This window comes from Carlito syrichta, unplaced genomic scaffold, assembly GCF_000164805.1.
Source record: "Carlito syrichta isolate Samal-C Ts95f unplaced genomic scaffold, Tarsius_syrichta-2.0.1 Scaffold117929, whole genome shotgun sequence".
Taxonomy (NCBI): Eukaryota; Metazoa; Chordata; class Mammalia; order Primates; family Tarsiidae; genus Carlito; species Carlito syrichta.
The window spans coordinates 22671-33940 of record NW_007062025.1 but is presented as its reverse complement, the minus strand read 5'-3'; the positions used below and the strand labels follow the sequence as shown (position 1 = coordinate 33940).

The 11270-nt window shown below is 41.1% G+C and overlaps 1 pseudogene; it reads right to left on the bottom strand.

The window, feature by feature from the left end:
* Nucleotides 1–963: 963 nt before the first annotated feature.
* LOC103249178 lies at nucleotides 964–1727 on the bottom strand (annotated as a pseudogene).
* Nucleotides 1728–11270: the final 9543 nt, after the last annotated feature.

The following is an 11270-nucleotide window of genomic DNA, read 5'->3' as shown; positions in this document are numbered from 1 at the left end:
CTTGACTCCATGTCTGGCATCCCGGGCACACTGGGGCAAGAGGTGGGCAGCCCGACCCCTGTGACTTTTCTGAGCACAGCCCACATGGCTGCCCTCATAGGTTGGAGTTGGATGCCAACAACTTTTCCAGGATGAGGGTGCCTGAAGCCAGTGGTTCTACCATTCTGGGATCTGGAAGGTGGTGACTCTGTTCCCACAACTCCATTAAGCAGCATCTCAGTGGGGACCCTTTGTGAGGACCCCAACCCCACAATTTCCCTCAGCACTGCCCTGGTCTCTGTGGAGGGTTATACCCTTGTGACAGGCTTCTACCTGGGCACCTAGGTTTTCCCACACAGCCTCTGAAATTAAGGTGAGAGCTTCCGAGCCTCCTTCACTCTTGAAATCTGTGCACCAATAGACTTAATGCCATGTGGAAGCCATCAAGACTTATGGTTTGTACCCTCCAGAGCTTGCACCCTTTGAGCCATGGCTGCAGCTAGAGTGACTGGGATTTGGGAAGCAGCACCCTGAGGAGGTTCAGGGCAGGTGGAGACCATTTCATTCTCCTAGACCTCTGGGCCTGTGGTGGGAAGGGCTGCCTGAAACATTTTTTAAAATGCCTCCAAGGCCTTCCCCCCATCCATCCATAGTCTCGGATATTAAAACTTGGCTTCCTTTTAGTCATGCTAATCTCTCTAGCTAGTGGTTGCTGTATAGCCTGCTTGGATTCTTTCCCTGAGAAAGCTCTTTCCTTCTCTGTCACATGACCAAGCTCCAATTTTTCCATACTTTTACACTCTACTTTCCTTTTAATTACAAGTTTCAACTTTAAGTCATTTCTTTGCTCTCATATTTGATCATAGGCTTTTAGAAGCAGACACACCACTTTTATTTCCCCCCTTGGCTGAAGGAGAATTTTTATTATTTTTATGTACAGAATGCTCAGCAGTGTACTTTTAGCGCAGCTTAATGGCAAATTACTTAGTCTGCCTTTTCCAACTTGCCAATGCAAGCCACAGATTCTGGACCCAGGGTGTTGCCTCCCCAATGACAGCGGATCTCATCATATCTGTTATTACAATTGGTCCTGATTGCTTCTTCCAGCCTAGCCAAAGCTCATCTGTTTGCCAAGTTAACCTGTGTGAAGGCGGCAGTGGTGCATGTCTTCCTTTGGACTAGATGCCCCAGTCTTGTCTTCTCCTTGATAATGCAGTAAGGGACCCCCATTTTATGACCCAGGGAAGGCAGGAAGATAACCATCTTGATGGTATCTACTTCATGTGTGATCACCACCAGCTGAACCTTCTTGTTTTCCACTAAGGTGGTGACAGTGTCGACTCATGCCTGACAGGTAGCCTCTTGGTGGAGATGTCCCCTTTGCCAGCAGCTTTCTTCTCAGCCCAAGCCAGCAGTTTCTGCTTCTTCTCTTGCTTTGTCTCTGGTCTGCACTTGTTGATCAGGCTAAGTGGCTGAGTAGTTGTCTGGTAGTCCTTGGTGAATTGGTTAATGGCAAGAGCCACTTTAAACCTCTTATAGAAGATAGCTCTTTGCCACTGTAACCAGATGCAGCAAGGCCATTTGACAAAGTGGGTGAGGTCCCTTTTGGGCTGGATGTCCTGTCTGAAGCCAAACTTCTCAGATCTTTTCTCAAATAGAGGGTTCACCACCTTCTTGGCCTCCTGCTTCTTCATTACAGCAGGGATGGGGACCACCCTCTTCCTCTTGGCCTTCTTTCCTTTCGGCATCTTGGGCAGCTAAAGGAGAGATGCATGTCACTTCTTAAGTTCTCTGCTGCTTAGAAATTTCTTCCAGCAGAAACTCTAAGTCATCACTCTCGAGTTCAGTCTTCCACAAAGTCCTGGAACATGGACACATTGCAGCCAAGTTCAGTGCTAAGGTGTAACAAGTGTGACCTTTGCTCCAGTTTGCCATACATTCCTCATTTCCATCAGAGGTCTCATCAGCCTGACCCTCACCAAGCACCTTTCTATCAGCATTTCGGTCACAAACAATCTGTCTGTAAAAGTTCCAAACTTTCTCTCATCTTTCTGTCTACTTCTGAGCTCTCCAATCGCCTCCAACCTCTGCCTATTACCCAGTTTCAAGGCCACTTCCACATTTTGAGGTATCTTTATAGCAACACTTCTCTCCTCAGTACCAATTTTCTGTATCAGTTAGTTTTGTGTTGCTACAATTTATGAAGAAAAGAGGTTTATTTGGCTCATGATTCGGCATGGTACCCACCTCTGCTTCTGGTGAGGCATCAGGAAGCTTACAATTATGGTAGAGGGGGAAGGGGAGCCAGCATGTCACATGGTGAGAGAGGAAGCAAGAGAAAGAAGGGAGGTGCCAGACTCTTTTAAAAAGCAGCTTTCACATGCACTAGTAAAGCAAGAACTCATCCATTATCACAATTATGACACCAAGTCATTTATAAGGGATCCTTTCCCATGATTTAAACACCCCCACTTTCAACATTGGGAATCACATTTCAACATAAAATTTGGAGGGGACAAATATTCAAACTATATCAAACAGGTTTTTGGGGGTAATCTTTAAGGGCTTCTATACATAAGATCATATAACTAGCTATGACAATTTTACCTGTTCCTTTCCTGTTTGGATTCTCTTTATTGTTTTTTCTTACCTAATTGCTCTGGAAAGGATTTCCAATTCTATGTTTTGTTCCAGATTTTAGAGAAAAGGGATCCTAGTATTCATCATTGAGTATAATGTTAACTATGGGCTTATTAAATATGGCCTTTATTGGCCATATGAGGCCTAGTCCTTTTATACCTATTTTTGTTTAGAGTTTTTGTCATGAAAGAATACTTAATTTTGTCAAATACTTTTTTTCATCATAAGATTTGATGATCATAAGATTTTTGTCCTCCATTCTGGTTTATTTTTTTTTTTTGAGTTGGAGTCTCACTCTGTCATCCAGACTGGAGTGCAGTGGCCGCTTCTAGCTACCGCAGCCTCGACCTGCTGGGCTCCGGAAATCCTTCTGCCTCAGCCTTCCAAGTAACTGGAACTACAGGCGCATGCTACCACACCCGGCTAATTTTTGATTTATTGTAGAGATGAGGTCTCACCAAGTTGCCCAGGAGGATCTCGAACCTGTGGGCTCAGGCAATCCACTCACCTCAGTATTCCAAGGTGCTGGGATTACAAAGTGCTGGGATTACGAGCCTGGCCCTTCATTCTGTTAATGTGATGTATTACATTTGTTGATTAGCATATTTTGAACAATCCTTGCATCTGATGAGACAGTCACCTTTTCCAGCTTTTACAGACATTCTTTGGCAGGGATAGACCTTCACTCTAGCCTTTATTTCTTGATGGGTCTGCTGATAATTCCTTTGGGCAGGCAGGTTCTCTGGATGGCTAGGCTGCCTTTGCTTTGAGTTTGGCCAGGGCACCTGGCTGGTCTCTGCACTGAGGCCTAGAGGCCTAGATATTGTAGTCAACTCTGACTGACCAGGGCCACAGAGCGCATTTCCTGGCTAGATGGTAACATTTGTGTTTCACAATTGGACAGAGTTACAGGAAGGGCTTCAAAGTTAGTTAGAGTTACTCATCTTTATGGGTGAAATGAATAGCCATGCTCAGCAAAAGTGCACAGGTGAGATTTGCCTGCCTAAGCAAGGTTTTGAATGAGGCTTTAAGTCATTGTCCAAAGCTGTTAAACTCTTGCATATGGCACAACTAACCTTTGTTCTTTGCCAAAATTCACTGTGGTGGTCATCTCCTTCCCTGGGTGTGTCCCTGAGGTGGAGTCCAAGAGTGGTCCTGGAGGCTGGCCATGTAAGGATTCAAGCCAGGTAGAACCTCTTATTGCTTCTGGGAGCAATCAGCTCAGCTTTGTAGGTGGGCTATGCTGTTAACTGGTACCTCTGCTCAGGTGCTAATGCTGGTGGGTGCACAGAGTTACCACAAAGATTTGCATGTTGATTACTCTGGGATGTACCTCCTTGCTTTTTCCTACCCAACTTTAGGTGTTCTAACCATGTTGTTTTCTTCTGTGTTCCTCATGAGATCAGAATGGGCTTCTTCGTAAACATCTGGTTCTAACCATGTTGTTTTCTTCTGTGTTCCTCATGAGATCAGAACGGGCTTCTTCATAAACATCTGAGAATACTAGGGAAGCTAATTGTTTGTCTCTGGTTTTCTTTGACCACTGTAGGAACCATATGTCCTGAAGAATCCTTCCTGTATGATACTATGCTGACTTGAGGAATGACAGTGATGTTATCAAAGTGAAACAATTTATCCTATTATTTTCATGTTGTTTTTATTCAGTTCTGTGAACCACGTGAATGACTCAGGCTTATTTCCAAGTTTTGAGGTGCTCACCATGGTGTTCTTATCTGTGGATAGTTGCTTGTTTAACATTCTTTGGGAAATAGTGGAGCCTGGATACTCATCTTCCTCCATTTTGCTTATGTCACTCCCCACAGTACCACTTTTAATAGCTACATAGCATTTTTTTGCATGGCAGCGTACACACACACACACACACACACACATATTGGACCATCCTTGCATCTGATGAGATAGTCACCTTTTCTAGCTTTTACAGGTGTTCTTCGGCAGGGATAGACCTTCACTCTTTAGCCTTTATTTCTTGATGAGTCTGCTTGTAAAGCTTTTGGGCAGACAGAGCCTGCTTTCAGGTTCTCTGGAAGGCTAGGTTGCCTTTGCTTTGAGTTTTATATAAAATAAAAGATAAATAAAAGAAGTTTAGGTTATTTGTTATGTTTTCCAGTTGCCAACAATACTATTATGTACAATCTTATATGCATATATATTTTGATTTATGTGAGTATCTTTTCAGAATAAATTATTATACTTGGCATGAGTGAGTTAAAAGGAGCACAGATTTAACATATTAAGAGGAATATCCTGACTGGATATTCCACAAAGATTGCTCCACAAAGAATGCTGCCAACTATGTATGAGAATATATAATCAAGTGCCACTTTGTTTTTTTTTTTAATTTTATTTTATCAGGCACTAATATAGGTATTATTTTATTTTATTTATTTTTATTTTTATTTTTTTATCAATATTTTTTATTTTGATATTGTGGCGAACAGCCAAGGGTTAGGTACACAAACATGCTTCGCTCAGTCACCCTTGTTGATAAGGGGCGCCTCCCCCTCCTCCAGACAGACATTGACCGCCGCCAATCCCAACTCCCTTCCCCTCCTCCCCCCTCCATAGTTTCCCACCACTGTCAATCCTTTTCTTATAGTATTATGATAGATGTTCAAGGTCCACTACATGAGTGAGAACATGTGATACTCAGATCTTCGTTTCTGTGAGAGGTCACTCTAGTTCCATCCAGGTTGCTGCGAAATTCATGATTTTGTTCTTTTTTAAGGCTGCATAGTATTCCATCATATATATGTACCAAATTTTTAAAATCCAGTCCTCTTTTGATGGACAGCATGGTTGATTCCAGGTTCTTGCTATTGTGAACAATGCTGCAATAAACATGCGTGTGCAGGTATCTTCTGGATAGAGTGATTTGAGTTCTTTCAGGTATATTCCCAGTAGGGGAATTGTGGGGTCATATGGGAGATTGATATTTAGAGCTTTTAGAAATCGCCACACTGTTTTCCATAGAGGTTGTACTAGTTTGCACTCCCACCAACAGTGTAGAAGTGTTCCCTTTTCACCACACCCTTTTCAGCAACTGTTATTTATTGAGTTATTGATAATTGCCATTCAGATTGGAGTTAAGTGGTATCTCAGTGTGGTTTTGATTTGCATCTCCTTGATGATTAGTGAGGTTGAACATTTCTTCATGTGTCTGTTGGCTGCTTGGATGTCTTCCTTTGAGAAGTGTCTGTTCATATCTTTTGTCCACTTTATAATGGGATTGTTTGTTTTTTCCTTTTCAGCATGTTTGAGTTCCTTGTAGATTCAAGATATTAAGCCTTTGTCGGACCTGGAGTTGGTAAATACTTTTTCTCAGTCTGGGCTTCTCCCTGCTCTCTTGATGGTTTCTTTGGCTTTGTAGAAGCTTGTCAGTTTAATGAGGTCCCACTTGTTTATCTTATCTCTTACAGTCTGTGGGTTTTGGGTTTTGTTCAGGAATTGGATGTCAGTTCTAATTTCTATAAGGGTGTGTCCTGCATTTTCTAAGGTTCTTATGGTTTGAGGTTTTACATTTAGGTCTGATCCATTTAGAGTTAATTTTTGTGTATGGGGATAGATAGGGGTCTTGTTTGAGTCTTCTGAATGTGGTCAGTCAGTTTTCCCAGCGCCATTTACTGAATAGGTTCACCTCTCCCCAGTGGTGTTTGGTGGAGGCTTTGTCAAAGATGAGTTGGTTGAGAAATTAAGGTTTAGCTTCTGGAATCTCAATTCTATTCCATTGGTCTATATGCCTGTTTCTGTACCAATACCAAGGTGTTTTGATTATTGTAGCTCTATAGTAAAGTTTGAAGTCTGGTAGTGTGATAGATACCTCCTGCTTTTTTTGTTTGTTTGTTTGCTGAGGATTGTTCTGGCTATTCTTCATCGTTTGTGTTTCCATATGAATTCCTGTATTGTTTTTTCTAGGTCTGAGAAGAATGTTGCTGGTAATTTGATGGGTATTGCATTAAATCTGTTGATTGTCTTAGGTAGAATGGACGTCTTTATAATGTTGATTCTTTGAATCCATGAGCATGGGATATTTTCCCACTTATTTGTGTCATCCTTGATTTCTTTGAGCAGTGTTTGGTAGTTTTCATTGTAAAGGTCTTTCACATCTCTGGTTAGGAAAATGCCAAGGTATTTCATTTTTTTGTGGCTTTTGTGAATGGGATTGTGTTTTTTATTTGGGTTTCTATTTGTTTATTATTGGTGTAAAGAAATGCGATTGTCTTTTGCACATTTATTTTATACCCTGAGACTTTATCAAAGTCCTTTATTAGTGCAAGGAGGTTTTTGACAGATTCTCCTGGGTTTTCAAGGTACACAATCATGTCATCAGCAAAGAGGGATAACTTGACTTCCTCATTTACTATTTGGATACCCCTGATCACCTTCTCTTGTCTGATTGCTTCTGCTGGGACTTCCAATACTATATTGAACAGGAGGGGAGAGAGTGGGCAGCCTTGTCTTGTTCCAGTTTTCAGGGGAAATTGTTCCAAATTTTGTCTGTTTAGGAGTATGCTAGTTGTGGGTTTCTCGTAGATGGCCTTTACTATTTTGATGTATGTTCCATGTATGCCTAGGTGTTCGAAGGTTTTTATCAGGAAGGGGTGCTGGATTTTATGAAATAATTTTTCTACATCTAATGATATAATCATGTGGTTTTGTTCTTAAGTTTGTTGATGTATTTAATTACATTTATTATCTTTCAAATGTTGAACCAGACTTGCGTCCCAGGGACGAAGCCTACTTGGTCATGATGGATGATTTTTGAGATGTGTTGTTGAATCTCGTTTGCTAGGATCTTGTTGAGAATTTTGGCATCTATATTCATCAAAGATATTGGACTGTAGTTCTCTTTCTTTGTTGGGTCTTTACCTGACTTGGGTATCATTGTGATTTTAGCTTCATAGAATGATTATGGGAGGATTCCATCTTTCTCAATTGCCTGGAATGCTTTCAGTAGGATTGGTATTAGCTCCTCCTTATATGTCTTTTAGAATTCTGCTGGAAAGCCATCTGGTCCAGGGCTTTTTTTTTTTGTAGGTAGTTTTCTCATTACATGGTCAATTTCCTTGATTTTCTTTGGTCTACTTAGGGTCTTGATTTCTTCTTGTTTCAACCTAGGAAGTTTGTGTGATATCAGAAAGTCTTCCATTTCTTTAAAGTTTTCCAGTTTGTTTCCATACAAGTGTACATAGCAGTCTCTAATGGTCTTTTGTATTTCTTCAGGGTCAGATGTGACTTCATCTTTTGTGTTTCTGATTGTATTTATTTGGGCATTTTCTCTTTTTTTCTTGGTCAGTCAAGCTAGGGGACCATTGATCTTGCATATCCTTTCAAAGAACCAGCTTTTTATTTCATTGATTTTTTTTGTATTATCTTTTTGTCTTCTGTGTCCTGGGTTTGGGCTTTTATTTTGGTGATCTGGATTCTTCTGGTGCAGTTAGGGTTTTGGTGGTCTTGCTTTTCCAGCTTCCTAAGGTGATTTGTTAGGCTGTTGATTTGTGATCCTTCCATTTTCTTCATGTGCCTTTGTAGGGATGTGAATTCCCCTCTTACCACAGCTTTCATGGCATCCCAAAGATTTTGGTAAGATGCCTCTTCATTTTCATTTGTTTCCAGGTATCTTTTAATCTCTGTTTTGATTTCATTGTTGACCTAGGAGTTGTTTAGCATCATGCTGTTTTCTGTCCATGCCTTTGTGGGTTTTGGGGGAAGCTTGTTGGTGTCGTTGTTTATTTTCATTCCACTGTGGTCTGAGAAGGTGCATGACAAAATTTTGGTCTTTTGAAATTTGTTTATTCTTGATTTATGGCCAAGTATGTGGTTGATCTTAGAGTACATTCCATGCAGTGCTGAGTAGAATGTATATTCTGTGTTCATTGGGTGGAGTGTTCTGTAGGTATCAATTAAGTTCATTTGGTCAAGAGTCACATTGAGGTTCTGGATCTCATTGCTGATTTTTTGTCCTGATGATCTGTCTAGGGTTGTGAGTGGGGTTTAAAATCCCCAGTTATGATGGTGTTAGAGTAAATAGCTTTCTTTGGTTTTCCTAGAAACTGCTTTATGGAAGTTGGTGCTCCTATGCTGGGTGCATATATGTTTAAGATAGTTATTTCTTGTTGATGGAGTAACCTTTTATCATTATGTAGTGGCCTTCCTATCTTTTTTAATTTTTCATAGCTTAAATGGTATTTTATCTGAAATTAAGATCATGACTCCTCCTTTCTTTTGTATTCCATTTACCTGAAAATTTGTTTTCCATCCTCTTACTTTGAGTCTGTGCATGTCTTTTCTAGTGAGATGGGTCTCTTGAAGGCAGTATATTGTTGCCTGGTGATATTTTATGCCATTCTATGTCTTTTCAGTGGTGTATTTAGTCCATTCACATTTAGGCTAATTATTGAAATGTGACAGTTGGTCCCTATCATAGAGTTCTTATAGAGTTGCTGTTTTTCCACTTGGTTTGTTGTCTTTTTTTTTGGTTTTAGGGTGGGTTCATGTGTATTTTATTCTTTTTCTTGTACTCGTGTGAAGAATGTTATTCTTTTTTCATTTTCTTCTGTGTTTATTACTTTCTTAAGTGTTTCCTGTAGAGGTGGTCTGGTGGCAGAGTAAGTTCTTAGGGATTGGATATCTGGGAAAGATTTTAATTCTCCCTCACTGATGAAGCCTAGTTTGGCTGGGAAGGTTATTCTTGGTTGAAATCGGTCTTTGAAGATAAGGCTCCAAGGTCTCCTAGCCTGCTGGGCTTCTGTAGATAAATCTGCTGCTATTCTAATTGATCTTCTATGGTAGGTGGTGTGACCTTTTCCTCTTGCCGCCTTTAGGATTTTTTCTTTTATACCTACTTTGTTTAGGTGAATTATTATGTGTCTGGGAGTTGTACTTCTCATTTCTTGTCTTGCAGGGGTTCTCTGAATTTCTTGTGTGTGAATTTTTGTGTCACTGATAAGATGAGGGAAGTTTTCTTCAATGATCTCATGGAATGTTTGTTCCAAGGTGGTTTCTGTTTCTCTTTCTGTTTCAGGAAGGCCAATTACTCTTAGGTTCTTTCTCTTGAAGTAATCACTAATCTCTTGAAGGTTTTGGTCTGTCTTTTTAAGCTTATTTTCTGTGTTTTTAACAGTTTGGGTTAGTTCTGTATTTTGGTCCCCAAGCTCTGAGATTCTTTCCTCTGCTTGGTTAATTCTGCTTTCCATGCTTATCAGTTTGTTATTTATCTCATTCACAGTATTCTTTATTACTGTTATCTCAGTTATCAACTCCTTCCTAGTTTCTATTTGTCTCTCCTCAATTCTTTTTAATCTCTCCATTAATGTCTTGATATCTAGGTTTGTAGTTTGAGACCAGTCATTCTGGGGGCTCTTCATTGTTTACATTCCGAAGTCAGTTTTCTCAGTGTCTGCCCTCCCAGGGGTCTGGCAGAGACTCATATTCTTCTTTTGGTTTTTCTTCATTTGTGTTGATTTTTCTCTCTCTCCCCCTTTCCCTCCCCTTCTTTAATTCTGTTTTTCAGTGAAGGTGGGATTGTTTTTGCTTCTCTTGTGCAATCTCCTGTTCTTCCTTATGAGGCTTCTCTGGCTTTGTTCACTTTTGAGGCTGGAGTGTGGGCTGCAGACTGTACATTTTGCAGTTTTGAGGTTCAATTGAGGGGGAAGCTGTGATTATGAATCTATCTGCTGATTCCAGCATCCACCAACAGGTGTATGGGCACACTGGAACCTATTTCCCACTGCCTTACAATCTGTCTGTGCAGTGTGATTTAGGTTTGGTCCCTGGAACAAAAGGTGGTATGAAAGGGGAAAATAACGGAGGAAGGAGGGGGTCATAGGAAGTTAGAAAGAGAGAAGAGTTAGAGGGAAAACAGACATACATACCAACTCACAGGTGATAAAGAGACACAAAGCCAGACAGAAGTGAAAAAGACTCATAAGCAAAATTCCCTAAAGCATACCGGTAATCACACAAAGACAGCCCAGTAAAATCATGACTTTTGATGCATTTTCCTCAACACAAACATATAGTCTAAGTCAAAAAGCAAACAAAAGTGAGCAAAACAAACAGTCAGCATGATAATATCAAAAGTCAAAATAAGAAATCAGACTAGCTCTGGAATCTTTCCTGAGTGTCTAAAGTGTCTTCAGCTTTGATCTCCAGCCTCTCCCCTTTGCTTTCATTGCAGGCAGCTAGATTCACTTGCAGCTTGGGTTTTTTCTTTAACCTGCTGCTTGAGAGGTCTGCAGTGCTCAGTTGCCTGCATCTGATTCAGCATAGGGGAGGGGATTTGTCTTCTGTTTAGCGATGTTACCTTAGGAACTCAGGTAGAGGCTGCTCGTAGATGGGCGAGGCAATGGAAATCTCTGCCTGGAAAATGGCCGAGGTGGGCAGCTCCTCTTTTGTTGATCCTTTCTCTCCACTCGTCTAGGTCCCTGGGTGATCCACTATGGTGGGTTGTGTTGGCTTGTGAGGCACCGGGGATCAGCTGCACAGCTGGGCGCTGGATCCAGTGTGCCACCATCAGGCTGGGGTGGAGAAGGAAGCCAGTAGTTCCCTCCTCTGGAGCTGAGTGCCACTGATCAGTACCTCCTTAAGATATGCTGTTCCCATATGCAAGCATGGGGTCGTACGCTGAG